The 18,648-nt window shown below is 43.3% G+C and overlaps 68 non-coding genes across 68 annotated transcripts; all 68 read left to right on the top strand.

Annotated features, from left to right (window-relative positions):
* The first annotated feature begins 293 nt into the window (after positions 1–293).
* Positions 294–365, top strand: Trnae-uuc (transfer RNA glutamic acid (anticodon UUC)). Its single transcript has one exon. It is a non-coding gene; the product is annotated as a tRNA-Glu (tRNA).
* A 5-nt stretch (positions 366–370) lies between these two features.
* Positions 371–441, top strand: Trnag-gcc (transfer RNA glycine (anticodon GCC)). The gene has a single exon. It is a non-coding gene; the product is annotated as a tRNA-Gly (tRNA).
* A 240-nt stretch (positions 442–681) lies between these two features.
* On the top strand, positions 682–755 carry Trnai-aau (transfer RNA isoleucine (anticodon AAU)). Its single transcript has one exon. It is a non-coding gene; the product is annotated as a tRNA-Ile (tRNA).
* Positions 756–762: 7 nt separating this feature from the next.
* On the top strand, positions 763–835 carry Trnaf-gaa (transfer RNA phenylalanine (anticodon GAA)). Its single transcript has one exon. It is a non-coding gene; the product is annotated as a tRNA-Phe (tRNA).
* Positions 836–1,381: 546 nt separating this feature from the next.
* Trnae-uuc (transfer RNA glutamic acid (anticodon UUC)) lies at positions 1,382–1,453 on the top strand. The gene has a single exon. It is a non-coding gene; the product is annotated as a tRNA-Glu (tRNA).
* Positions 1,454–1,458: 5 nt separating this feature from the next.
* Positions 1,459–1,529, top strand: Trnag-gcc (transfer RNA glycine (anticodon GCC)). The gene has a single exon. It is a non-coding gene; the product is annotated as a tRNA-Gly (tRNA).
* Positions 1,530–1,769: 240 nt separating this feature from the next.
* Positions 1,770–1,843, top strand: Trnai-aau (transfer RNA isoleucine (anticodon AAU)). The gene has a single exon. It is a non-coding gene; the product is annotated as a tRNA-Ile (tRNA).
* Positions 1,844–1,850: 7 nt separating this feature from the next.
* On the top strand, positions 1,851–1,923 carry Trnaf-gaa (transfer RNA phenylalanine (anticodon GAA)). The gene has a single exon. It is a non-coding gene; the product is annotated as a tRNA-Phe (tRNA).
* Positions 1,924–2,469: 546 nt separating this feature from the next.
* On the top strand, positions 2,470–2,541 carry Trnae-uuc (transfer RNA glutamic acid (anticodon UUC)). The gene has a single exon. It is a non-coding gene; the product is annotated as a tRNA-Glu (tRNA).
* A 5-nt stretch (positions 2,542–2,546) lies between these two features.
* Positions 2,547–2,617, top strand: Trnag-gcc (transfer RNA glycine (anticodon GCC)). The gene has a single exon. It is a non-coding gene; the product is annotated as a tRNA-Gly (tRNA).
* Positions 2,618–2,857: 240 nt separating this feature from the next.
* On the top strand, positions 2,858–2,931 carry Trnai-aau (transfer RNA isoleucine (anticodon AAU)). Its single transcript has one exon. It is a non-coding gene; the product is annotated as a tRNA-Ile (tRNA).
* A 7-nt stretch (positions 2,932–2,938) lies between these two features.
* On the top strand, positions 2,939–3,011 carry Trnaf-gaa (transfer RNA phenylalanine (anticodon GAA)). The gene has a single exon. It is a non-coding gene; the product is annotated as a tRNA-Phe (tRNA).
* Positions 3,012–3,557: 546 nt separating this feature from the next.
* On the top strand, positions 3,558–3,629 carry Trnae-uuc (transfer RNA glutamic acid (anticodon UUC)). The gene has a single exon. It is a non-coding gene; the product is annotated as a tRNA-Glu (tRNA).
* A 5-nt stretch (positions 3,630–3,634) lies between these two features.
* Trnag-gcc (transfer RNA glycine (anticodon GCC)) lies at positions 3,635–3,705 on the top strand. Its single transcript has one exon. It is a non-coding gene; the product is annotated as a tRNA-Gly (tRNA).
* A 240-nt stretch (positions 3,706–3,945) lies between these two features.
* Trnai-aau (transfer RNA isoleucine (anticodon AAU)) lies at positions 3,946–4,019 on the top strand. The gene has a single exon. It is a non-coding gene; the product is annotated as a tRNA-Ile (tRNA).
* Positions 4,020–4,026: 7 nt separating this feature from the next.
* Positions 4,027–4,099, top strand: Trnaf-gaa (transfer RNA phenylalanine (anticodon GAA)). Its single transcript has one exon. It is a non-coding gene; the product is annotated as a tRNA-Phe (tRNA).
* Positions 4,100–4,645: 546 nt separating this feature from the next.
* Positions 4,646–4,717, top strand: Trnae-uuc (transfer RNA glutamic acid (anticodon UUC)). The gene has a single exon. It is a non-coding gene; the product is annotated as a tRNA-Glu (tRNA).
* Positions 4,718–4,722: 5 nt separating this feature from the next.
* Positions 4,723–4,793, top strand: Trnag-gcc (transfer RNA glycine (anticodon GCC)). Its single transcript has one exon. It is a non-coding gene; the product is annotated as a tRNA-Gly (tRNA).
* Positions 4,794–5,033: 240 nt separating this feature from the next.
* Trnai-aau (transfer RNA isoleucine (anticodon AAU)) lies at positions 5,034–5,107 on the top strand. Its single transcript has one exon. It is a non-coding gene; the product is annotated as a tRNA-Ile (tRNA).
* A 7-nt stretch (positions 5,108–5,114) lies between these two features.
* Positions 5,115–5,187, top strand: Trnaf-gaa (transfer RNA phenylalanine (anticodon GAA)). Its single transcript has one exon. It is a non-coding gene; the product is annotated as a tRNA-Phe (tRNA).
* Positions 5,188–5,733: 546 nt separating this feature from the next.
* On the top strand, positions 5,734–5,805 carry Trnae-uuc (transfer RNA glutamic acid (anticodon UUC)). The gene has a single exon. It is a non-coding gene; the product is annotated as a tRNA-Glu (tRNA).
* Positions 5,806–5,810: 5 nt separating this feature from the next.
* Positions 5,811–5,881, top strand: Trnag-gcc (transfer RNA glycine (anticodon GCC)). The gene has a single exon. It is a non-coding gene; the product is annotated as a tRNA-Gly (tRNA).
* A 240-nt stretch (positions 5,882–6,121) lies between these two features.
* Positions 6,122–6,195, top strand: Trnai-aau (transfer RNA isoleucine (anticodon AAU)). Its single transcript has one exon. It is a non-coding gene; the product is annotated as a tRNA-Ile (tRNA).
* Positions 6,196–6,202: 7 nt separating this feature from the next.
* Trnaf-gaa (transfer RNA phenylalanine (anticodon GAA)) lies at positions 6,203–6,275 on the top strand. The gene has a single exon. It is a non-coding gene; the product is annotated as a tRNA-Phe (tRNA).
* Positions 6,276–6,821: 546 nt separating this feature from the next.
* Positions 6,822–6,893, top strand: Trnae-uuc (transfer RNA glutamic acid (anticodon UUC)). The gene has a single exon. It is a non-coding gene; the product is annotated as a tRNA-Glu (tRNA).
* Positions 6,894–6,898: 5 nt separating this feature from the next.
* Positions 6,899–6,969, top strand: Trnag-gcc (transfer RNA glycine (anticodon GCC)). Its single transcript has one exon. It is a non-coding gene; the product is annotated as a tRNA-Gly (tRNA).
* Positions 6,970–7,209: 240 nt separating this feature from the next.
* Trnai-aau (transfer RNA isoleucine (anticodon AAU)) lies at positions 7,210–7,283 on the top strand. The gene has a single exon. It is a non-coding gene; the product is annotated as a tRNA-Ile (tRNA).
* Positions 7,284–7,290: 7 nt separating this feature from the next.
* Trnaf-gaa (transfer RNA phenylalanine (anticodon GAA)) lies at positions 7,291–7,363 on the top strand. The gene has a single exon. It is a non-coding gene; the product is annotated as a tRNA-Phe (tRNA).
* Positions 7,364–7,909: 546 nt separating this feature from the next.
* On the top strand, positions 7,910–7,981 carry Trnae-uuc (transfer RNA glutamic acid (anticodon UUC)). Its single transcript has one exon. It is a non-coding gene; the product is annotated as a tRNA-Glu (tRNA).
* Positions 7,982–7,986: 5 nt separating this feature from the next.
* Positions 7,987–8,057, top strand: Trnag-gcc (transfer RNA glycine (anticodon GCC)). The gene has a single exon. It is a non-coding gene; the product is annotated as a tRNA-Gly (tRNA).
* Positions 8,058–8,297: 240 nt separating this feature from the next.
* Positions 8,298–8,371, top strand: Trnai-aau (transfer RNA isoleucine (anticodon AAU)). The gene has a single exon. It is a non-coding gene; the product is annotated as a tRNA-Ile (tRNA).
* Positions 8,372–8,378: 7 nt separating this feature from the next.
* Positions 8,379–8,451, top strand: Trnaf-gaa (transfer RNA phenylalanine (anticodon GAA)). The gene has a single exon. It is a non-coding gene; the product is annotated as a tRNA-Phe (tRNA).
* A 546-nt stretch (positions 8,452–8,997) lies between these two features.
* Positions 8,998–9,069, top strand: Trnae-uuc (transfer RNA glutamic acid (anticodon UUC)). Its single transcript has one exon. It is a non-coding gene; the product is annotated as a tRNA-Glu (tRNA).
* A 5-nt stretch (positions 9,070–9,074) lies between these two features.
* On the top strand, positions 9,075–9,145 carry Trnag-gcc (transfer RNA glycine (anticodon GCC)). The gene has a single exon. It is a non-coding gene; the product is annotated as a tRNA-Gly (tRNA).
* A 240-nt stretch (positions 9,146–9,385) lies between these two features.
* Positions 9,386–9,459, top strand: Trnai-aau (transfer RNA isoleucine (anticodon AAU)). The gene has a single exon. It is a non-coding gene; the product is annotated as a tRNA-Ile (tRNA).
* Positions 9,460–9,466: 7 nt separating this feature from the next.
* Trnaf-gaa (transfer RNA phenylalanine (anticodon GAA)) lies at positions 9,467–9,539 on the top strand. Its single transcript has one exon. It is a non-coding gene; the product is annotated as a tRNA-Phe (tRNA).
* Positions 9,540–10,085: 546 nt separating this feature from the next.
* Trnae-uuc (transfer RNA glutamic acid (anticodon UUC)) lies at positions 10,086–10,157 on the top strand. The gene has a single exon. It is a non-coding gene; the product is annotated as a tRNA-Glu (tRNA).
* Positions 10,158–10,162: 5 nt separating this feature from the next.
* Positions 10,163–10,233, top strand: Trnag-gcc (transfer RNA glycine (anticodon GCC)). Its single transcript has one exon. It is a non-coding gene; the product is annotated as a tRNA-Gly (tRNA).
* Positions 10,234–10,473: 240 nt separating this feature from the next.
* Positions 10,474–10,547, top strand: Trnai-aau (transfer RNA isoleucine (anticodon AAU)). Its single transcript has one exon. It is a non-coding gene; the product is annotated as a tRNA-Ile (tRNA).
* Positions 10,548–10,554: 7 nt separating this feature from the next.
* Trnaf-gaa (transfer RNA phenylalanine (anticodon GAA)) lies at positions 10,555–10,627 on the top strand. The gene has a single exon. It is a non-coding gene; the product is annotated as a tRNA-Phe (tRNA).
* A 546-nt stretch (positions 10,628–11,173) lies between these two features.
* Positions 11,174–11,245, top strand: Trnae-uuc (transfer RNA glutamic acid (anticodon UUC)). Its single transcript has one exon. It is a non-coding gene; the product is annotated as a tRNA-Glu (tRNA).
* Positions 11,246–11,250: 5 nt separating this feature from the next.
* Trnag-gcc (transfer RNA glycine (anticodon GCC)) lies at positions 11,251–11,321 on the top strand. Its single transcript has one exon. It is a non-coding gene; the product is annotated as a tRNA-Gly (tRNA).
* Positions 11,322–11,561: 240 nt separating this feature from the next.
* Positions 11,562–11,635, top strand: Trnai-aau (transfer RNA isoleucine (anticodon AAU)). Its single transcript has one exon. It is a non-coding gene; the product is annotated as a tRNA-Ile (tRNA).
* Positions 11,636–11,642: 7 nt separating this feature from the next.
* Trnaf-gaa (transfer RNA phenylalanine (anticodon GAA)) lies at positions 11,643–11,715 on the top strand. The gene has a single exon. It is a non-coding gene; the product is annotated as a tRNA-Phe (tRNA).
* A 546-nt stretch (positions 11,716–12,261) lies between these two features.
* Positions 12,262–12,333, top strand: Trnae-uuc (transfer RNA glutamic acid (anticodon UUC)). Its single transcript has one exon. It is a non-coding gene; the product is annotated as a tRNA-Glu (tRNA).
* A 5-nt stretch (positions 12,334–12,338) lies between these two features.
* Positions 12,339–12,409, top strand: Trnag-gcc (transfer RNA glycine (anticodon GCC)). The gene has a single exon. It is a non-coding gene; the product is annotated as a tRNA-Gly (tRNA).
* A 240-nt stretch (positions 12,410–12,649) lies between these two features.
* Positions 12,650–12,723, top strand: Trnai-aau (transfer RNA isoleucine (anticodon AAU)). The gene has a single exon. It is a non-coding gene; the product is annotated as a tRNA-Ile (tRNA).
* Positions 12,724–12,730: 7 nt separating this feature from the next.
* On the top strand, positions 12,731–12,803 carry Trnaf-gaa (transfer RNA phenylalanine (anticodon GAA)). The gene has a single exon. It is a non-coding gene; the product is annotated as a tRNA-Phe (tRNA).
* Positions 12,804–13,349: 546 nt separating this feature from the next.
* Positions 13,350–13,421, top strand: Trnae-uuc (transfer RNA glutamic acid (anticodon UUC)). The gene has a single exon. It is a non-coding gene; the product is annotated as a tRNA-Glu (tRNA).
* Positions 13,422–13,426: 5 nt separating this feature from the next.
* On the top strand, positions 13,427–13,497 carry Trnag-gcc (transfer RNA glycine (anticodon GCC)). Its single transcript has one exon. It is a non-coding gene; the product is annotated as a tRNA-Gly (tRNA).
* A 240-nt stretch (positions 13,498–13,737) lies between these two features.
* Trnai-aau (transfer RNA isoleucine (anticodon AAU)) lies at positions 13,738–13,811 on the top strand. The gene has a single exon. It is a non-coding gene; the product is annotated as a tRNA-Ile (tRNA).
* Positions 13,812–13,818: 7 nt separating this feature from the next.
* Positions 13,819–13,891, top strand: Trnaf-gaa (transfer RNA phenylalanine (anticodon GAA)). The gene has a single exon. It is a non-coding gene; the product is annotated as a tRNA-Phe (tRNA).
* A 546-nt stretch (positions 13,892–14,437) lies between these two features.
* Positions 14,438–14,509, top strand: Trnae-uuc (transfer RNA glutamic acid (anticodon UUC)). The gene has a single exon. It is a non-coding gene; the product is annotated as a tRNA-Glu (tRNA).
* A 5-nt stretch (positions 14,510–14,514) lies between these two features.
* Trnag-gcc (transfer RNA glycine (anticodon GCC)) lies at positions 14,515–14,585 on the top strand. Its single transcript has one exon. It is a non-coding gene; the product is annotated as a tRNA-Gly (tRNA).
* Positions 14,586–14,825: 240 nt separating this feature from the next.
* Trnai-aau (transfer RNA isoleucine (anticodon AAU)) lies at positions 14,826–14,899 on the top strand. Its single transcript has one exon. It is a non-coding gene; the product is annotated as a tRNA-Ile (tRNA).
* A 7-nt stretch (positions 14,900–14,906) lies between these two features.
* On the top strand, positions 14,907–14,979 carry Trnaf-gaa (transfer RNA phenylalanine (anticodon GAA)). The gene has a single exon. It is a non-coding gene; the product is annotated as a tRNA-Phe (tRNA).
* A 546-nt stretch (positions 14,980–15,525) lies between these two features.
* Trnae-uuc (transfer RNA glutamic acid (anticodon UUC)) lies at positions 15,526–15,597 on the top strand. The gene has a single exon. It is a non-coding gene; the product is annotated as a tRNA-Glu (tRNA).
* A 5-nt stretch (positions 15,598–15,602) lies between these two features.
* On the top strand, positions 15,603–15,673 carry Trnag-gcc (transfer RNA glycine (anticodon GCC)). The gene has a single exon. It is a non-coding gene; the product is annotated as a tRNA-Gly (tRNA).
* A 240-nt stretch (positions 15,674–15,913) lies between these two features.
* Trnai-aau (transfer RNA isoleucine (anticodon AAU)) lies at positions 15,914–15,987 on the top strand. The gene has a single exon. It is a non-coding gene; the product is annotated as a tRNA-Ile (tRNA).
* Positions 15,988–15,994: 7 nt separating this feature from the next.
* Trnaf-gaa (transfer RNA phenylalanine (anticodon GAA)) lies at positions 15,995–16,067 on the top strand. The gene has a single exon. It is a non-coding gene; the product is annotated as a tRNA-Phe (tRNA).
* Positions 16,068–16,613: 546 nt separating this feature from the next.
* Positions 16,614–16,685, top strand: Trnae-uuc (transfer RNA glutamic acid (anticodon UUC)). Its single transcript has one exon. It is a non-coding gene; the product is annotated as a tRNA-Glu (tRNA).
* Positions 16,686–16,690: 5 nt separating this feature from the next.
* Trnag-gcc (transfer RNA glycine (anticodon GCC)) lies at positions 16,691–16,761 on the top strand. Its single transcript has one exon. It is a non-coding gene; the product is annotated as a tRNA-Gly (tRNA).
* Positions 16,762–17,001: 240 nt separating this feature from the next.
* On the top strand, positions 17,002–17,075 carry Trnai-aau (transfer RNA isoleucine (anticodon AAU)). Its single transcript has one exon. It is a non-coding gene; the product is annotated as a tRNA-Ile (tRNA).
* Positions 17,076–17,082: 7 nt separating this feature from the next.
* Trnaf-gaa (transfer RNA phenylalanine (anticodon GAA)) lies at positions 17,083–17,155 on the top strand. The gene has a single exon. It is a non-coding gene; the product is annotated as a tRNA-Phe (tRNA).
* A 545-nt stretch (positions 17,156–17,700) lies between these two features.
* Positions 17,701–17,772, top strand: Trnae-uuc (transfer RNA glutamic acid (anticodon UUC)). The gene has a single exon. It is a non-coding gene; the product is annotated as a tRNA-Glu (tRNA).
* A 5-nt stretch (positions 17,773–17,777) lies between these two features.
* On the top strand, positions 17,778–17,848 carry Trnag-gcc (transfer RNA glycine (anticodon GCC)). The gene has a single exon. It is a non-coding gene; the product is annotated as a tRNA-Gly (tRNA).
* Positions 17,849–18,088: 240 nt separating this feature from the next.
* Trnai-aau (transfer RNA isoleucine (anticodon AAU)) lies at positions 18,089–18,162 on the top strand. Its single transcript has one exon. It is a non-coding gene; the product is annotated as a tRNA-Ile (tRNA).
* Positions 18,163–18,169: 7 nt separating this feature from the next.
* Trnaf-gaa (transfer RNA phenylalanine (anticodon GAA)) lies at positions 18,170–18,242 on the top strand. Its single transcript has one exon. It is a non-coding gene; the product is annotated as a tRNA-Phe (tRNA).
* The last annotated feature ends 406 nt before the right edge of the window (positions 18,243–18,648 follow it).

Below are 18,648 nucleotides of genomic sequence, written 5' to 3'. Positions count from 1 at the left end.
CTCACAAATACTTTTTTTGCAATAATTTTATAGGAATTGATGGTGAATCCAAGCGCCTCGACCATTGCCACCTGTGCTCTTAGTAGCATATGAAACAAGTCGAAAAGAGCATTTCATCGCTGTCAAATGTGAAAATGAGAAATATCCGATGAAGTTCCTTCAACCGAAATTGGAGTCGGACGATTTCTATCCAGCATCTGCACCTTTTCTGTCGCACAAGAACACGGACCAGATTGGTTTTTGCTAGGCTAAACTAGGATATTGATCAATACTGCTATGATCTTTTGAGGCCCTCCCAAATGGTCTAGTGGTCAGGATTCCTGGCTTTCACCCAGGCGGCCCGGGTTCGATTCCCGGTTTGGGAAGCTTAGCATTGGTGGTTCAGTGGTAGAATTCTCGCCTGCCACGCGGGAGGCCCGGGTTCGATTCCCGGCCAATGCAAATTTGAAGTTTGTTTTGTTGGATTCAATGCTGTTTTAATATCGAAGATACAGTGATTTCAGCCTGTTTGTCTTCTTCACCCATTGCAACTTCCTTGCCACTTCAAAGAGGGAACACGCGGTTGGAAAAACAGTTTCAAAGGGATTAATTTGATTTCAGAAAAGATAACACTCCTCAAGAAGTAACCTCTTTACATATATTCTCTGAATGCAATCTCAAATAGAAGATGGCTTCACGTGCGGCCGGTTTGCTCAGTTGGTTAGAGCGTTGTGCTAATAACGCAAATGTCGCGGGTTCGAGCCCCGTACTGGCCACCGATGCGCCTCGATAGCTCAGTTGGGAGAGCGTTAGACTGAAGATCTAAAGGTCCCTGGTTCAATCCCGGGTCGAGGCATTTCCAAGCTTTTTTTAGAGCGAAAATAATATTGTGCCAGCGACTATAGATTCCCCATGTTTTGTTTGACAAACGATGCTGGAAATGTCGACATCGAATGTGACGACATACCATAGTAGGTTTTGTTTGATCGAGACCTTCTTAGATTTTTTGTATACCCAATGAAAAGAGAACGATTACAAATCGAATCTATAGCTGTGTCGCAATTGTGGAGGATCTTTTTTATGTGAACCACAACAAGTAAGAAGAAAAACTCACAAATACTTTTTTTGCAATAATTTTATAGGAATTGATGGTGAATCCAAGCGCCTCGACCATTGCCACCTGTGCTCTTAGTAGCATATGAAACAAGTCGAAAAGAGCATTTCATCGCTGTCAAATGTGAAAATGAGAAATATCCGATGAAGTTCCTTCAACCGAAATTGGAGTTGGATGGTTTCTATCCAGCATCTGCACCTTTTCTGTCGCACAAGAACACGGACCAGATTGGTTTTTGCTAGGCTAAACTAGGATATTGATCAATACTGCTATGATCTTTTGAGGCCCTCCCAAATGGTCTAGTGGTCAGGATTCCTGGCTTTCACCCAGGCGGCCCGGGTTCGATTCCCGGTTTGGGAAGCTTAGCATTGGTGGTTCAGTGGTAGAATTCTCGCCTGCCACGCGGGAGGCCCGGGTTCGATTCCCGGCCAATGCAAATTTGAAGTTTGTTTTGTTGGATTCAATGCTGTTTTAATATCGAAGATTCAGTGATTTCAGACTGTTTGTCTTCTTCACCCATTGCAACTTCCTTGCCACTTCAAAGAGGAAACACGCGGTTGGAAAAACAGTTTCAAAGGGATTAATTTTATTTCAGAAAAGATAACACTCCTCAAGAAGTAACCTCTTCACATATATTCTCTGAATGCAATCTCAAATAGAAGATGGCTTCACGTGCGGCCGGTTAGCTCAGTTGGTTAGAGCGTTGTGCTAATAACGCAAATGTCGCGGGTTCGAGCCCCGTACTGGCCACCGATGCGCCTCGATAGCTCAGTTGGGAGAGCGTTAGACTGAAGATCTAAAGGTCCCTGGTTCAATCCCGGGTCGAGGCATTTCCAAGCTTTTTTTAGAGCGAAAATAATATTGTGCCAGCGACTATAGATTCCCCATGTTTTGTTTGACAAACGATGCTGGAAATGTCGACATCGAATGTGACGACATACCATAGTAGGTTTTGTTTGATCGAGACCTTCTTAGATTTTTTGTAAACCCAATGAAAAGAGAACGATCACAAATCGAATCTATAGCTGTGTCGCAATTGTGGAGGATCTTTTTTATGTGAACCACATCAAGTAAGAAGAAAAACTCACAAATACTTTTTTTGCAATAATTTTATAGGAATTGATGGTGAATCCAAGCGCCTCGACCATTGCCACCTGTGCTCTTAGTAGCATATGAAACAAGTCGAAAAGAGCATTTCATCGCTGTCAAATGTGAAAATGAGAAATATCCGATGAAGTTCCTTCAACCGAAATTGGAGTCGGACGATTTCTATCCAGCATCTGCACCTTTTCTGTCGCACAAGAACACGGACCAGATTGGTTTTTGCTAGGCTAAACTAGGATATTGATCAATACTGCTATGATCTTTTGAGGCCCTCCCAAATGGTCTAGTGGTCAGGATTCCTGGCTTTCACCCAGGCGGCCCGGGTTCGATTCCCGGTTTGGGAAGCTTAGCATTGGTGGTTCAGTGGTAGAATTCTCGCCTGCCACGCGGGAGGCCCGGGTTCGATTCCCGGCCAATGCAAATTTGAAGTTTGTTTTGTTGGATTCAATGCTGTTTTAATATCGAAGATACAGTGATTTCAGCCTGTTTGTCTTCTTCACCCATTGCAACTTCCTTGCCACTTCAAAGAGGGAACACGCGGTTGGAAAAACAGTTTCAAAGGGATTAATTTTATTTCAGAAAAGATAACACTCCTCAAGAAGTAACCTCTTCACATATATTCTCTGAATGCAATCTCAAATAGAAGATGGCTTTACGTGCGGCCGGTTAGCTCAGTTGGTTAGAGCGTTGTGCTAATAACGCAAATGTCGCGGGTTCGAGCCCCGTACTGGCCACCGATGCGCCTCGATAGCTCAGTTGGGAGAGCGTTAGACTGAAGATCTAAAGGTCCCTGGTTCAATCCCGGGTCGAGGCATTTCCAAGCTTTTTTTAGAGCGAAAATAATATTGTGCCAGCGACTATAGATTCCCCATGTTTTGTTTGACAAACGATGCTGGAAATGTCGACATCGAATGTGACGACATACCATAGTAGGTTTTGTTTGATCGAGACCTTCTTAGATTTTTTGTATACCCAATGAAAAGAGAACGATTACAAATCGAATCTATAGCTGTGTCGCAATTGTGGAGGATCTTTTTTATGTAAACCACAACAAGTAAGAAGAAAAACTCACAAATACTTTTTTTGCAATAATTTTATAGGAATTGATGGTGAATCCAAGCGCCTCGACCATTGCCACCTGTGCTCTTAGTAGCATATGAAACAAGTCGAAAAGAGCATTTCATCGCTTTCAAATGTGAAAATGAGAAATATCCGATGAAGTTCCTTCAACCGAAATTGGAGTCGGACGATTTCTATCCAGCATCTGCACCTTTTCTGTCGCACAAGAACACGGACCAGATTGGTTTTTGCTAGGCTAAACTAGGATATTGATCAATACTGCTATGATCTTTTGAGGCCCTCCCAAATGGTCTAGTGGTCAGGATTCCTGGCTTTCACCCAGGCGGCCCGGGTTCGATTCCCGGTTTGGGAAGCTTAGCATTGGTGGTTCAGTGGTAGAATTCTCGCCTGCCACGCGGGAGGCCCGGGTTCGATTCCCGGCCAATGCAAATTTGAAGTTTGTTTTGTTGGATTCAATGCTCTTTTAATATCGAAGATTCAGTGATTTCAGCCTGTTTGTCTTCTTCACCCATTGCAACTTCCTTGCCACTTCAAAGAGGAAACACGCGGTTGGAAAAACAGTTTCAAAGGGATTAATTTTATTTCAGAAAAGATAACACTCCTCAAGAAGTAACCTCTTCACATATATTCTCTGAATGCAATCTCAAATAGAAGATGGCTTCACGTGCGGCCGGTTAGCTCAGTTGGTTAGAGCGTTGTGCTAATAACGCAAATGTCGCGGGTTCGAGCCCCGTACTGGCCACCGATGCGCCTCGATAGCTCAGTTGGGAGAGCGTTAGACTGAAGATCTAAAGGTCCCTGGTTCAATCCCGGGTCGAGGCATTTCCAAGCTTTTTTTAGAGAGAAAATGATATTGTGTCAGCGACTATAGATTCCCCATGTTTTGTTTGACAAACGATGCTGGAAATGTCGGCATCGAATGTGACGACATACCATAGTAGGTTTTGTTTGATCGAGACCTTCTTAGATTTTTTGTAAACCCAATGAAAAGAGAACGATCACAAATCGAATCTATAGCTGTGTCGCAATTGTGGAGGATCTTTTTTATGTGAACCACAACAAGTAAGAAGAAAAACTCACAAATACTTTTTTTGCAATAATTTTATAGGAATTGATGGTGAATCCAAGCGCCTCGACCATTGCCACCTGTGCTCTTAGTAGCATATGAAACAAGTCGAAAAGAGCATTTCATCGCTGTCAAATGTGAAAATGAGAAATATCCGATGAAGTTCCTTCAACCGAAATTGGAGTCGGACGATTTCTATCCAGCATCTGCACCTTTTCTGTCGCACAAGAACACGGACCAGATTGGTTTTTGCTAGGCTAAACTAGGATATTGATCAATACTGCTATGATCTTTTGAGGCCCTCCCAAATGGTCTAGTGGTCAGGATTCCTGGCTTTCACCCAGGCGGCCCGGGTTCGATTCCCGGTTTGGGAAGCTTAGCATTGGTGGTTCAGTGGTAGAATTCTCGCCTGCCACGCGGGAGGCCCGGGTTCGATTCCCGGCCAATGCAAATTTGAAGTTTGTTTTGTTGGATTCAATGCTGTTTTAATATCGAAGATACAGTGATTTCAGCCTGTTTGTCTTCTTCACCCATTGCAACTTCCTTGCCACTTCAAAGAGGGAACACGCGGTTGGAAAAACAGTTTCAAAGGGATTAATTTGATTTCAGAAAAGATAACACTCCTCAAGAAGTAACCTCTTTACATATATTCTCTGAATGCAATCTCAAATAGAAGATGGCTTCACGTGCGGCCGGTTAGCTCAGTTGGTTAGAGCGTTGTGCTAATAACGCAAATGTCGCGGGTTCGAGCCCCGTACTGGCCACCGATGCGCCTCGATAGCTCAGTTGGGAGAGCGTTAGACTGAAGATCTAAAGGTCCCTGGTTCAATCCCGGGTCGAGGCATTTCCAAGCTTTTTTTAGAGCGAAAATAATATTGTGCCAGCGACTATAGATTCCCCATGTTTTGTTTGACAAACGATGCTGGAAATGTCGACATCGAATGTGACGACATACCATAGTAGGTTTTGTTTGATCGAGACCTTCTTAGATTTTTTGTATACCCAATGAAAAGAGAACGATTACAAATCGAATCTATAGCTGTGTCGCAATTGTGGAGGATCTTTTTTATGTGAACCACAACAAGTAAGAAGAAAAACTCACAAATACTTTTTTTGCAATAATTTTATAGGAATTGATGGTGAATCCAAGCGCCTCGACCATTGCCACCTGTGCTCTTAGTAGCATATGAAACAAGTCGAAAAGAGCATTTCATCGCTGTCAAATGTGAAAATGAGAAATATCCGATGAAGTTCCTTCAACCGAAATTGGAGTCGGATGGTTTCTATCCAGCATCTGCACCTTTTCTGTCGCACAAGAATACGGACCAGATTGGTTTTTGCTAGGCTAAACTAGGATATTGATCAATACTGCTATGAACTTTTGAGGCCCTCCCAAATGGTCTAGTGGTCAGGATTCCTGGCTTTCACCCAGGCGGCCCGGGTTCGATTCCCGGTTTGGGAAGCTTAGCATTGGTGGTTCAGTGGTAGAATTCTCGCCTGCCACGCGGGAGGCCCGGGTTCGATTCCCGGCCAATGCAAATTTGAAGTTTGTTTTGTTGGATTCAATGCTGTTTTAATATCGAAGATACAGTGATTTCAGCCTGTTTGTCTTCTTCACCCATTGCAACTTCCTTGCCACTTCAAAGAGGGAACACGCGGTTGGAAAAACAGTTTCAAAGGGATTAATTTTATTTCAGAAAAGATAACACTCCTCAAGAAGTAACCTCTTCACATATATTCTCTGAATGCAATCTCAAATAGAAGATGGCTTTACGTGCGGCCGGTTAGCTCAGTTGGTTAGAGCGTTGTGCTAATAACGCAAATGTCGCGGGTTCGAGCCCCGTACTGGCCACCGATGCGCCTCGATAGCTCAGTTGGGAGAGCGTTAGACTGAAGATCTAAAGGTCCCTGGTTCAATCCCGGGTCGAGGCATTTCCAAGCTTTTTTTAGAGAGAAAATGATATTGTGTCAGCGACTATAGATTCCCCATGTTTTGTTTGACAAACGATGCTGGAAATGTCGGCATCGAATGTGACGACATACCATAGTAGGTTTTGTTTGATCGAGACCTTCTTAGATTTTTTGTAAACCCAATGAAAAGAGAACGATCACAAATCGAATCTATAGCTGTGTCGCAATTGTGGAGGATCTTTTTTATGTGAACCACAACAAGTAAGAAGAAAAACTCACAAATACTTTTTTTGCAATAATTTTATAGGAATTGATGGTGAATCCAAGCGCCTCGACCATTGCCACCTGTGCTCTTAGTAGCATATGAAACAAGTCGAAAAGAGCATTTCATCGCTGTCAAATGTGAAAATGAGAAATATCCGATGAAGTTCCTTCAACCGAAATTGGAGTCGGACGATTTCTATCCAGCATCTGCACCTTTTCTGTCGCACAAGAACACGGACCAGATTGGTTTTTGCTAGGCTAAACTAGGATATTGATCAATACTGCTATGATCTTTTGAGGCCCTCCCAAATGGTCTAGTGGTCAGGATTCCTGGCTTTCACCCAGGCGGCCCGGGTTCGATTCCCGGTTTGGGAAGCTTAGCATTGGTGGTTCAGTGGTAGAATTCTCGCCTGCCACGCGGGAGGCCCGGGTTCGATTCCCGCCCAATGCAAATTTGAAGTTTGTTTTGTTGGATTCAATGCTGTTTTAATATCGAAGATACAGTGATTTCAGCCTGTTTGTCTTCTTCACCCATTGCAACTTCCTTGCCACTTCAAAGAGGGAACACGCGGTTGGAAAAACAGTTTCAAAGGGATTAATTTGATTTCAGAAAAGATAACACTCCTCAAGAAGTAACCTCTTTACATATATTCTCTGAATGCAATCTCAAATAGAAGATGGCTTCACGTGCGGCCGGTTAGCTCAGTTGGTTAGAGCGTTGTGCTAATAACGCAAATGTCGCGGGTTCGAGCCCCGTACTGGCCACCGATGCGCCTCGATAGCTCAGTTGGGAGAGCGTTAGACTGAAGATCTAAAGGTCCCTGGTTCAATCCCGGGTCGAGGCATTTCCAAGCTTTTTTTAGAGCGAAAATAATATTGTGCCAGCGACTATAGATTCCCCATGTTTTGTTTGACAAACGATGCTGGAAATGTCGACATCGAATGTGACGACATACCATAGTAGGTTTTGTTTGATCGAGACCTTCTTAGATTTTTTGTATACCCAATGAAAAGAGAACGATTACAAATCGAATCTATAGCTGTGTCGCAATTGTGGAGGATCTTTTTTATGTGAACCACATCAAGTAAGAAGAAAAACTCACAAATACTTTTTTTGCAATAATTTTATAGGAATTGATGGTGAATCCAAGCGCCTCGACCATTGCCACCTGTGCTCTTAGTAGCATATGAAACAAGTCGAAAAGAGCATTTCATCGCTGTCAAATGTGAAAATGAGAAATATCCGATGAAGTTCCTTCAACCGAAATTGGAGTCGGACGATTTCTATCCAGCATCTGCACCTTTTCTGTCGCACAAGAACACGGACCAGATTGGTTTTTGCTAGGCTAAACTAGGATATTGATCAATACTGCTATGATCTTTTGAGGCCCTCCCAAATGGTCTAGTGGTCAGGATTCCTGGCTTTCACCCAGGCGGCCCGGGTTCGATTCCCGGTTTGGGAAGCTTAGCATTGGTGGTTCAGTGGTAGAATTCTCGCCTGCCACGCGGGAGGCCCGGGTTCGATTCCCGCCCAATGCAAATTTGAAGTTTGTTTTGTTGGATTCAATGCTGTTTTAATATCGAAGATACAGTGATTTCAGCCTGTTTGTCTTCTTCACCCATTGCAACTTCCTTGCCACTTCAAAGAGGGAACACGCGGTTGGAAAAACAGTTTCAAAGGGATTAATTTGATTTCAGAAAAGATAACACTCCTCAAGAAGTAACCTCTTTACATATATTCTCTGAATGCAATCTCAAATAGAAGATGGCTTCACGTGCGGCCGGTTAGCTCAGTTGGTTAGAGCGTTGTGCTAATAACGCAAATGTCGCGGGTTCGAGCCCCGTACTGGCCACCGATGCGCCTCGATAGCTCAGTTGGGAGAGCGTTAGACTGAAGATCTAAAGGTCCCTGGTTCAATCCCGGGTCGAGGCATTTCCAAGCTTTTTTTAGAGCGAAAATAATATTGTGCCAGCGACTATAGATTCCCCATGTTTTGTTTGACAAACGATGCTGGAAATGTCGACATCGAATGTGACGACATACCATAGTAGGTTTTGTTTGATCGAGACCTTCTTAGATTTTTTGTATACCCAATGAAAAGAGAACGATTACAAATCGAATCTATAGCTGTGTCGCAATTGTGGAGGATCTTTTTTATGTGAACCACATCAAGTAAGAAGAAAAACTCACAAATACTTTTTTTGCAATAATTTTATAGGAATTGATGGTGAATCCAAGCGCCTCGACCATTGCCACCTGTGCTCTTAGTAGCATATGAAACAAGTCGAAAAGAGCATTTCATCGCTGTCAAATGTGAAAATGAGAAATATCCGATGAAGTTCCTTCAACCGAAATTGGAGTCGGATGGTTTCTATCCAGCATCTGCACCTTTTCTGTCGCACAAGAACACGGACCAGATTGGTTTTTGCTAGGCTAAACTAGGATATTGATCAATACTGCTATGATCTTTTGAGGCCCTCCCAAATGGTCTAGTGGTCAGGATTCCTGGCTTTCACCCAGGCGGCCCGGGTTCGATTCCCGGTTTGGGAAGCTTAGCATTGGTGGTTCAGTGGTAGAATTCTCGCCTGCCACGCGGGAGGCCCGGGTTCGATTCCCGGCCAATGCAAATTTGAAGTTTGTTTTGTTGGATTCAATGCTGTTTTAATATCGAAGATTCAGTGATTTCAGCCTGTTTGTCTTCTTCACCCATTGCAACTTCCTTGCCACTTCAAAGAGGAAACACGCGGTTGGAAAAACAGTTTCAAAGGGATTAATTTTATTTCAGAAAAGATAACACTCCTCAAGAAGTAACCTCTTCACATATATTCTCTGAATGCAATCTCAAATAGAAGATGGCTTCACGTGCGGCCGGTTAGCTCAGTTGGTTAGAGCGTTGTGCTAATAACGCAAATGTCGCGGGTTCGAGCCCCGTACTGGCCACCGATGCGCCTCGATAGCTCAGTTGGGAGAGCGTTAGACTGAAGATCTAAAGGTCCCTGGTTCAATCCCGGGTCGAGGCATTTCCAAGCTTTTTTTAGAGAGAAAATAATATTGTGCCAGCGACTATAGATTCCCCATGTTTTGTTTGACAAACGATGCTGGAAATGTCGACATCGAATGTGACGACATACCATAGTAGGTTTTGTTTGATCGAGACCTTCTTAGATTTTTTGTATACCCAATGAAAAGAGAACGATTACAAATCGAATCTATAGCTGTGTCGCAATTGTGGAGGATCTTTTTTATGTGAACCACAACAAGTAAGAAGAAAAACTCACAAATACTTTTTTTGCAATAATTTTATAGGAATTGATGGTGAATCCAAGCGCCTCGACCATTGCCACCTGTGCTCTTAGTAGCATATGAAACAAGTCGAAAAGAGCATTTCATCGCTGTCAAATGTGAAAATGAGAAATATCCGATGAAGTTCCTTCAACCGAAATTGGAGTCGGACGATTTCTATCCAGCATCTGCACCTTTTCTGTCGCACAAGAACACGGACCAGATTGGTTTTTGCTAGGCTAAACTAGGATATTGATCAATACTGCTATGATCTTTTGAGGCCCTCCCAAATGGTCTAGTGGTCAGGATTCCTGGCTTTCACCCAGGCGGCCCGGGTTCGATTCCCGGTTTGGGAAGCTTAGCATTGGTGGTTCAGTGGTAGAATTCTCGCCTGCCACGCGGGAGGCCCGGGTTCGATTCCCGGCTAATGCAAATTTGAAGTTTGTTTTGTTGGATTCAATGCTGTTTTAATATCGAAGATACAGTGATTTCAGCCTGTTTGTCTTCTTCACCCATTGCAACTTCCTTGCCACTTCAAAGAGGGAACACGCGGTTGGAAAAACAGTTTCAAAGGGATTAATTTTATTTCAGAAAAGATAACACTCCTCAAGAAGTAACCTCTTCACATATATTCTCTGAATGCAATCTCAAATAGAAGATGGCTTTACGTGCGGCCGGTTAGCTCAGTTGGTTAGAGCGTTGTGCTAATAACGCAAATGTCGCGGGTTCGAGCCCCGTACTGGCCACCGATGCGCCTCGATAGCTCAGTTGGGAGAGCGTTAGACTGAAGATCTAAAGGTCCCTGGTTCAATCCCGGGTCGAGGCATTTCCAAGCTTTTTTTAGAGCGAAAATAATATTGTGCCAGCGACTATAGATTCCCCATGTTTTGTTTGACAAACGATGCTGGAAATGTCGACATCGAATGTGACGACATACCATAGTAGGTTTTGTTTGATCGAGACCTTCATAGATTTTTTGTATACCCAATGAAAAGAGAACGATTACAAATCGAATCTATAGCTGTGTCGCAATTGTGGAGGATCTTTTTTATGTAAACCACAACAAGTAAGAAGAAAAACTCACAAATACTTTTTTTGCAATAATTTTATAGGAATTGATGGTGAATCCAAGCGCCTCGACCATTGCCACCTGTGCTCTTAGTAGCATATGAAACAAGTCGAAAAGAGCATTTCATCGCTTTCAAATGTGAAAATGAGAAATATCCGATGAAGTTCCTTCAACCGAAATTGGAGTCGGACGATTTCTATCCAGCATCTGCACCTTTTCTGTCGCACAAGAACACGGACCAGATTGGTTTTTGCTAGGCTAAACTAGGATATTGATCAATACTGCTATGATCTTTTGAGGCCCTCCCAAATGGTCTAGTGGTCAGGATTCCTGGCTTTCACCCAGGCGGCCCGGGTTCGATTCCCGGTTTGGGAAGCTTAGCATTGGTGGTTCAGTGGTAGAATTCTCGCCTGCCACGCGGGAGGCCCGGGTTCGATTCCCGGCCAATGCAAATTTGAAGTTTGTTTTGTTGGATTCAATGCTCTTTTAATATCGAAGATTCAGTGATTTCAGCCTGTTTGTCTTCTTCACCCATTGCAACTTCCTTGCCACTTCAAAGAGGAAACACGCGGTTGGAAAAACAGTTTCAAAGGGATTAATTTTATTTCAGAAAAGATAACACTCCTCAAGAAGTAACCTCTTCACATATATTCTCTGAATGCAATCTCAAATAGAAGATGGCTTCACGTGCGGCCGGTTAGCTCAGTTGGTTAGAGCGTTGTGCTAATAACGCAAATGTCGCGGGTTCGAGCCCCGTACTGGCCACCGATGCGCCTCGATCGCTCAGTTGGGAGAGCGTTAGACTGAAGATCTAAAGGTCCCTGGTTCAATCCCGGGTCGAGGCATTTCCAAGCTTTTTTTAGAGCGAAAATAATATTGTGCCAGCGACTATAGATTCCCCATGTTTTGTTTGACAAACGATGCTGGAAATGTCGACATCGAATGTGACGACATACCATAGTAGGTTTTGTTTGATCGAGACCTTCTTAGATTTTTTGTATACCCAATGAAAAGAGAACGATTACAAATCGAATCTATAGCTGTGTCGCAATTGTGGAGGATCTTTTTTATGTGAACCACATCAAGTAAGAAGAAAAACTCACAAATACTTTTTTTGCAATAATTTTATAGGAATTGATGGTGAATCCAAGCGCCTCGACCATTGCCACCTGTGCTCTTAGTAGCATATGAAACAAGTCGAAAAGAGCATTTCATCGCTGTCAAATGTGAAAATGAGAAATATCCGATGAAGTTCCTTCAACCGAAATTGGAGTCGGACGATTTCTATCCAGCATCTGCACCTTTTCTGTCGCACAAGAACACGGACCAGATTGGTTTTTGCTAGGCTAAACTAGGATATTGATCAATACTGCTATGATCTTTTGAGGCCCTCCCAAATGGTCTAGTGGTCAGGATTCCTGGCTTTCACCCAGGCGGCCCGGGTTCGATTCCCGGTTTGGGAAGCTTAGCATTGGTGGTTCAGTGGTAGAATTCTCGCCTGCCACGCGGGAGGCCCGGGTTCGATTCCCGCCCAATGCAAATTTGAAGTTTGTTTTGTTGGATTCAATGCTGTTTTAATATCGAAGATACAGTGATTTCAGCCTGTTTGTCTTCTTCACCCATTGCAACTTCCTTGCCACTTCAAAGAGGGAACACGCGGTTGGAAAAACAGTTTCAAAGGGATTAATTTGATTTCAGAAAAGATAACACTCCTCAAGAAGTAACCTCTTTACATATATTCTCTGAATGCAATCTCAAATAGAAGATGGCTTCACGTGCGGCCGGTTAGCTCAGTTGGTTAGAGCGTTGTGCTAATAACGCAAATGTCGCGGGTTCGAGCCCCGTACTGGCCACCGATGCGCCTCGATAGCTCAGTTGGGAGAGCGTTAGACTGAAGATCTAAAGGTCCCTGGTTCAATCCCGGGTCGAGGCATTTCCAAGCTTTTTTTAGAGCGAAAATAATATTGTGCCAGCGACTATAGATTCCCCATGTTTTGTTTGACAAACGATGCTGGAAATGTCGACATCGAATGTGACGACATACCATAGTAGGTTTTGTTTGATCGAGACCTTCTTAGATTTTTTGTATACCCAATGAAAAGAGAACGATTACAAATCGAATCTATAGCTGTGTCGCAATTGTGGAGGATCTTTTTTATGTGAACCACATCAAGTAAGAAGAAAAACTCACAAATACTTTTTTTGCAATAATTTTATAGGAATTGATGGTGAATCCAAGCGCCTCGACCATTGCCACCTGTGCTCTTAGTAGCATATGAAACAAGTCGAAAAGAGCATTTCATCGCTGTCAAATGTGAAAATGAGAAATATCCGATGAAGTTCCTTCAACCGAAATTGGAGTCGGATGGTTTCTATCCAGCATCTGCACCTTTTCTGTCGCACAAGAACACGGACCAGATTGGTTTTTGCTAGGCTAAACTAGGATATTGATCAATACTGCTATGATCTTTTGAGGCCCTCCCAAATGGTCTAGTGGTCAGGATTCCTGGCTTTCACCCAGGCGGCCCGGGTTCGATTCCCGGTTTGGGAAGCTTAGCATTGGTGGTTCAGTGGTAGAATTCTCGCCTGCCACGCGGGAGGCCCGGGTTCGATTCCCGGCCAATGCAAATTTGAAGTTTGTTTTGTTGGATTCAATGCTGTTTTAATATCGAAGATTCAGTGATTTCAGCCTGTTTGTCTTCTTCACCCATTGCAACTTCCTTGCCACTTCAAAGAGGAAACACGCGGTTGGAAAAACAGTTTCAAAGGGATTAATTTTATTTCAGAAAAGATAACACTCCTCAAGAAGTAACCTCTTCACATATATTCTCTGAATGCAATCTCAAATAGAAGATGGCTTCACGTGCGGCCGGTTAGCTCAGTTGGTTAGAGCGTTGTGCTAATAACGCAAATGTCGCGGGTTCGAGCCCCGTACTGGCCACCGATGCGCCTCGATAGCTCAGTTGGGAGAGCGTTAGACTGAAGATCTAAAGGTCCCTGGTTCAATCCCGGGTCGAGGCATTTCCAAGCTTTTTTTAGAGAGAAAATAATATTGTGCCAGCGACTATAGATTCCCCATGTTTTGTTTGACAAACGATGCTGGAAATGTCGACATCGAATGTGACGACATACCATAGTAGGTTTTGTTTGATCGAGACCTTCTTAGATTTTTTGTATACCCAATGAAAAGAGAACGATTACAAATCGAATCTATAGCTGTGTCGCAATTGTGGAGGATCTTTTTTATGTGAACCACAACAAGTAAGAAGAAAAACTCACAAATACTTTTTTTGCAATAATTTTATAGGAATTGATGGTGAATCCAAGCGCCTCGACCATTGCCACCTGTGCTCTTAGTAGCATATGAAACAAGTCGAAAAGAGCATTTCATCGCTGTCAAATGTGAAAATGAGAAATATCCGATGAAGTTCCTTCAACCGAAATTGGAGTCGGACGATTTCTATCCAGCATCTGCACCTTTTCTGTCGCGCAAGAACACGGACCAGATTGGTTTTTGCTAGGCTAAACTAGGATATTGATCAATACTGCTATGATCTTTTGAGGCCCTCCCAAATGGTCTAGTGGTCAGGATTCCTGGCTTTCACCCAGGCGGCCCGGGTTCGATTCCCGGTTTGGGAAGCTTAGCATTGGTGGTTCAGTGGTAGAATTCTCGCCTGCCACGCGGGAGGCCCGGGTTCGATTCCCGGCTAATGCAAATTTGAAGTTTGTTTTGTTGGATTCAATGCTGTTTTAATATCGAAGATACAGTGATTTCAGCCTGTTTGTCTTCTTCACCCATTGCAACTTCCTTGCCACTTCAAAGAGGGAACACGCGGTTGGAAAAACAGTTTCAAAGGGATTAATTTTATTTCAGAAAAGATAACACTCCTCAAGAAGTAACCTCTTCACATATATTCTCTGAATGCAATCTCAAATAGAAGATGGCTTTACGTGCGGCCGGTTAGCTCAGTTGGTTAGAGCGTTGTGCTAATAACGCAAATGTCGCGGGTTCGAGCCCCGTACTGGCCACCGATGCGCCTCGATAGCTCAGTTGGGAGAGCGTTAGACTGAAGATCTAAAGGTCCCTGGTTCAATCCCGGGTCGAGGCATTTCCAAGCTTTTTTTAGAGCGAAAATAATATTGTGCCAGCGACTATAGATTCCCCATGTTTTGTTTGACAAACGATGCTGGAAATGTCGACATCGAATGTGACGACATACCATAGTAGGTTTTGTTTGATCGAGACCTTCATAGATTTTTTGTATACCCAATGAAAAGAGAACGATTACAAATCGAATCTATAGCTGTGTCGCAATTGTGGAGGATCTTTTTTATGTAAACCACAACAAGTAAGAAGAAAAACTCACAAATACTTTTTTTGCAATAATTTTATAGGAATTGATGGTGAATCCAAGCGCCTCGACCATTGCCACCTGTGCTCTTAGTAGCATATGAAACAAGTCGAAAAGAGCATTTCATCGCTTTCAAATGTGAAAATGAGAAATATCCGATGAAGTTCCTTCAACCGAAATTGGAGTCGGACGATTTCTATCCAGCATCTGCACCTTTTCTGTCGCACAAGAACACGGACCAGATTGGTTTTTGCTAGGCTAAACTAGGATATTGATCAATACTGCTATGATCTTTTGAGGCCCTCCCAAATGGTCTAGTGGTCAGGATTCCTGGCTTTCACCCAGGCGGCCCGGGTTCGATTCCCGGTTTGGGAAGCTTAGCATTGGTGGTTCAGTGGTAGAATTCTCGCCTGCCACGCGGGAGGCCCGGGTTCGATTCCCGGCCAATGCAAATTTGAAGTTTGTTTTGTTGGATTCAATGCTCTTTTAATATCGAAGATTCAGTGATTTCAGCCTGTTTGTCTTCTTCACCCATTGCAACTTCCTTGCCACTTCAAAGAGGAAACACGCGGTTGGAAAAACAGTTTCAAAGGGATTAATTTTATTTCAGAAAAGATAACACTCCTCAAGAAGTAACCTCTTCACATATATTCTCTGAATGCAATCTCAAATAGAAGATGGCTTCACGTGCGGCCGGTTAGCTCAGTTGGTTAGAGCGTTGTGCTAATAACGCAAATGTCGCGGGTTCGAGCCCCGTACTGGCCACCGATGCGCCTCGATCGCTCAGTTGGGAGAGCGTTAGACTGAAGATCTAAAGGTCCCTGGTTCAATCCCGGGTCGAGGCATTTCCAAGCTTTTTTTAGAGCGAAAATAATATTGTGCCAGCGACTATAGATTCCCCATGTTTTGTTTGACAAACGATGCTGGAAATGTCGACATCGAATGTGACGACATACCATAGTAGGTTTTGTTTGATCGAGACCTTCTTAGATTTTTTGTATACCCAATGAAAAGAGAACGATTACAAATCGAATCTATAGCTGTGTCGCAATTGTGGAGGATCTTTTTTATGTGAACCACAACAAGTAAAAAGAAAAACTCACAAATACTTTTTTTGCAATAATTTTATAGGAATTGATGGTGAATCCAAGCGCCTCGACCATTGCCACCTGTGCTCTTAGTAGCATATGAAACAAGTCGAAAAGAGCATTTCATCGCTGTCAAATGTGAAAATGAGAAATATCCGATGAAGTTCCTTCAACCGAAATTGGAGTCGGACGATTTCTATCCAGCATCTGCACCTTTTCTGTCGCACAAGAACACGGACCAGATTGGTTTTTGCTAGGCTAAACTAGGATATTGATCAATACTGCTATGATCTTTTGAGGCCCTCCCAGATGGTCTAGTGGTCAGGATTCCTGGCTTTCACCCAGGCGGCCCGGGTTCGATTCCCGGTTTGGGAAGCTTAGCATTGGTGGTTCAGTGGTAGAATTCTCGCCTGCCACGCGGGAGGCCCGGGTTCGATTCCCGGCCAATGCAAATTTGAAGTTTGTTTTGTTGGATTCAATGCTGTTTTAATATCGAAGATACAGTGATTTCAGCCTGTTTGTCTTCTTCACCCATTGCAACTTCCTTGCCACTTCAAAGAGGGAACACGCGGTTGGAAAAACAGTTTCAAAGGGATTAATTTTATTTCAGAAAAGATAACACTCCTCAAGAAGTAACCTCTTCACATATATTCTCTGAATGCAATCTCAAATAGAAGATGGCTTTACGTGCGGCCGGTTAGCTCAGTTGGTTAGAGCGTTGTGCTAATAACGCAAATGTCGCGGGTTCGAGCCCCGTACTGGCCACCGATGCGCCTCGATAGCTCAGTTGGGAGAGCGTTAGACTGAAGATCTAAAGGTCCCTGGTTCAATCCCGGGTCGAGGCATTTCCAAGCTTTTTTTAGAGAGAAAATAATATTGTGCCAGCGACTATAGATTCCCAATGTTTTGTTTGACAAACGATGCTGGAAATGTCGACATCGAATGTGACGACATACCATAGTAGGTTTTGTTTGATCGAGACCTTCTTAGATTTTTTGTAAACCCAATGAAAAGAGAACGATCACAAATCGAATCTATAGCTGTGTCGCAATTGTGGAGGATCTTTTTTATGTGAACCACAACAAGTAAGAAGAAAAACTCACAAATACTTTTTTTGCAATAATTTTATAGGAATTGATGGTGAATCCAAGCGCCTCGACCATTGCCACCTGTGCTCTTAGTAGCATATGAAACAAGTCGAAAAGAGCATTTCATCGCTTTCAAATGTGAAAATGAGAAATATCCGATGAAGTTCCTTCAACCGAAATTTGAGTCGGACGATTTCTATCCAGCATCTGCACCTTTTCTGTCGCACAAGAACACGGACCAGATTGGTTTTTGCTAGGCTAAACTAGGATATTGATAAATACTGCTATGATCTTTCAGGCCCTCCCAAATGGTCTAGTGGTCAGGATTCCTGGCTTTCACCCAGGCGGCCCGGGTTCGATTCCCGGTTTGGGAAGCTTAGCATTGATGGTTCAGTGGTAGAATTCTCGCCTGCCACGCGGGAGGCCCGGGTTCGATTCCCGGCCAATGCAAATTTGAAGTTTGTTTTGTTGGATTCAATGCTGTTTTAATATCGAAGATACATTGATTTCAGCCTGTTTGTCTTCTTCACCCATTGCAACTTCCTTGCCACTTCAAAGAGGGAACACGCGGTTGGAAAAACAGTTTCAAAGGGATTAATTTTATTTCAGAAAAGATAACACTCCTCAAGAAGTAACCTCTTCACATATATTCTCTGAATGCAATCTCAAATAGAAGATGGCTTTACGTGCGGCCGGTTAGCTCAGTTGGTTAGAGCGTTGTGCTAATAACGCAAATGTCGCGGGTTCGAGCCCCGTACTGGCCACCGATGCGCCTCGATAGCTCAGTTGGGAGAGCGTTAGACTGAAGATCTAAAGGTCCCTGGTTCAATCCCGGGTCGAGGCATTTCCAAGCTTTTTTTAGAGCGAAAATAATATTGTGCCAGCGACTATAGATTCCCCATGTTTTGTTTGACAAACGATGCTGGAAATGTCGACATCGAATGTGACGACATACCATAGTAGGTTTTGTTTGATCGAGACCTTCTTAGATTTTTTGTATACCCAATGAAAAGAGAACGATTACAAATCGAATCTATAGCTGTGTCGCAATTGTGGAGGATCTTTTTTATGTAAACCACAACAAGTAAGAAGAAAAACTCACAAATACTTTTTTTGCAATAATTTTATAGGAATTGATGGTGAATCCAAGCGCCTCGACCATTGCCACCTGTGCTCTTAGTAGCATATGAAACAAGTCGAAAAGAGCATTTCATCGCTTTCAAATGTGAAAATGAGAAATATCCGATGAA

This window comes from Ascidia mentula, chromosome 4, assembly GCF_947561715.1.
Source record: "Ascidia mentula chromosome 4, kaAscMent1.1, whole genome shotgun sequence".
Classification (NCBI taxonomy): Eukaryota; Metazoa; Chordata; class Ascidiacea; order Phlebobranchia; family Ascidiidae; genus Ascidia; species Ascidia mentula.
The sequence above is the reverse complement of the archived record's forward strand: the minus strand, read 5'-3'. Positions and strand labels throughout refer to the sequence as shown.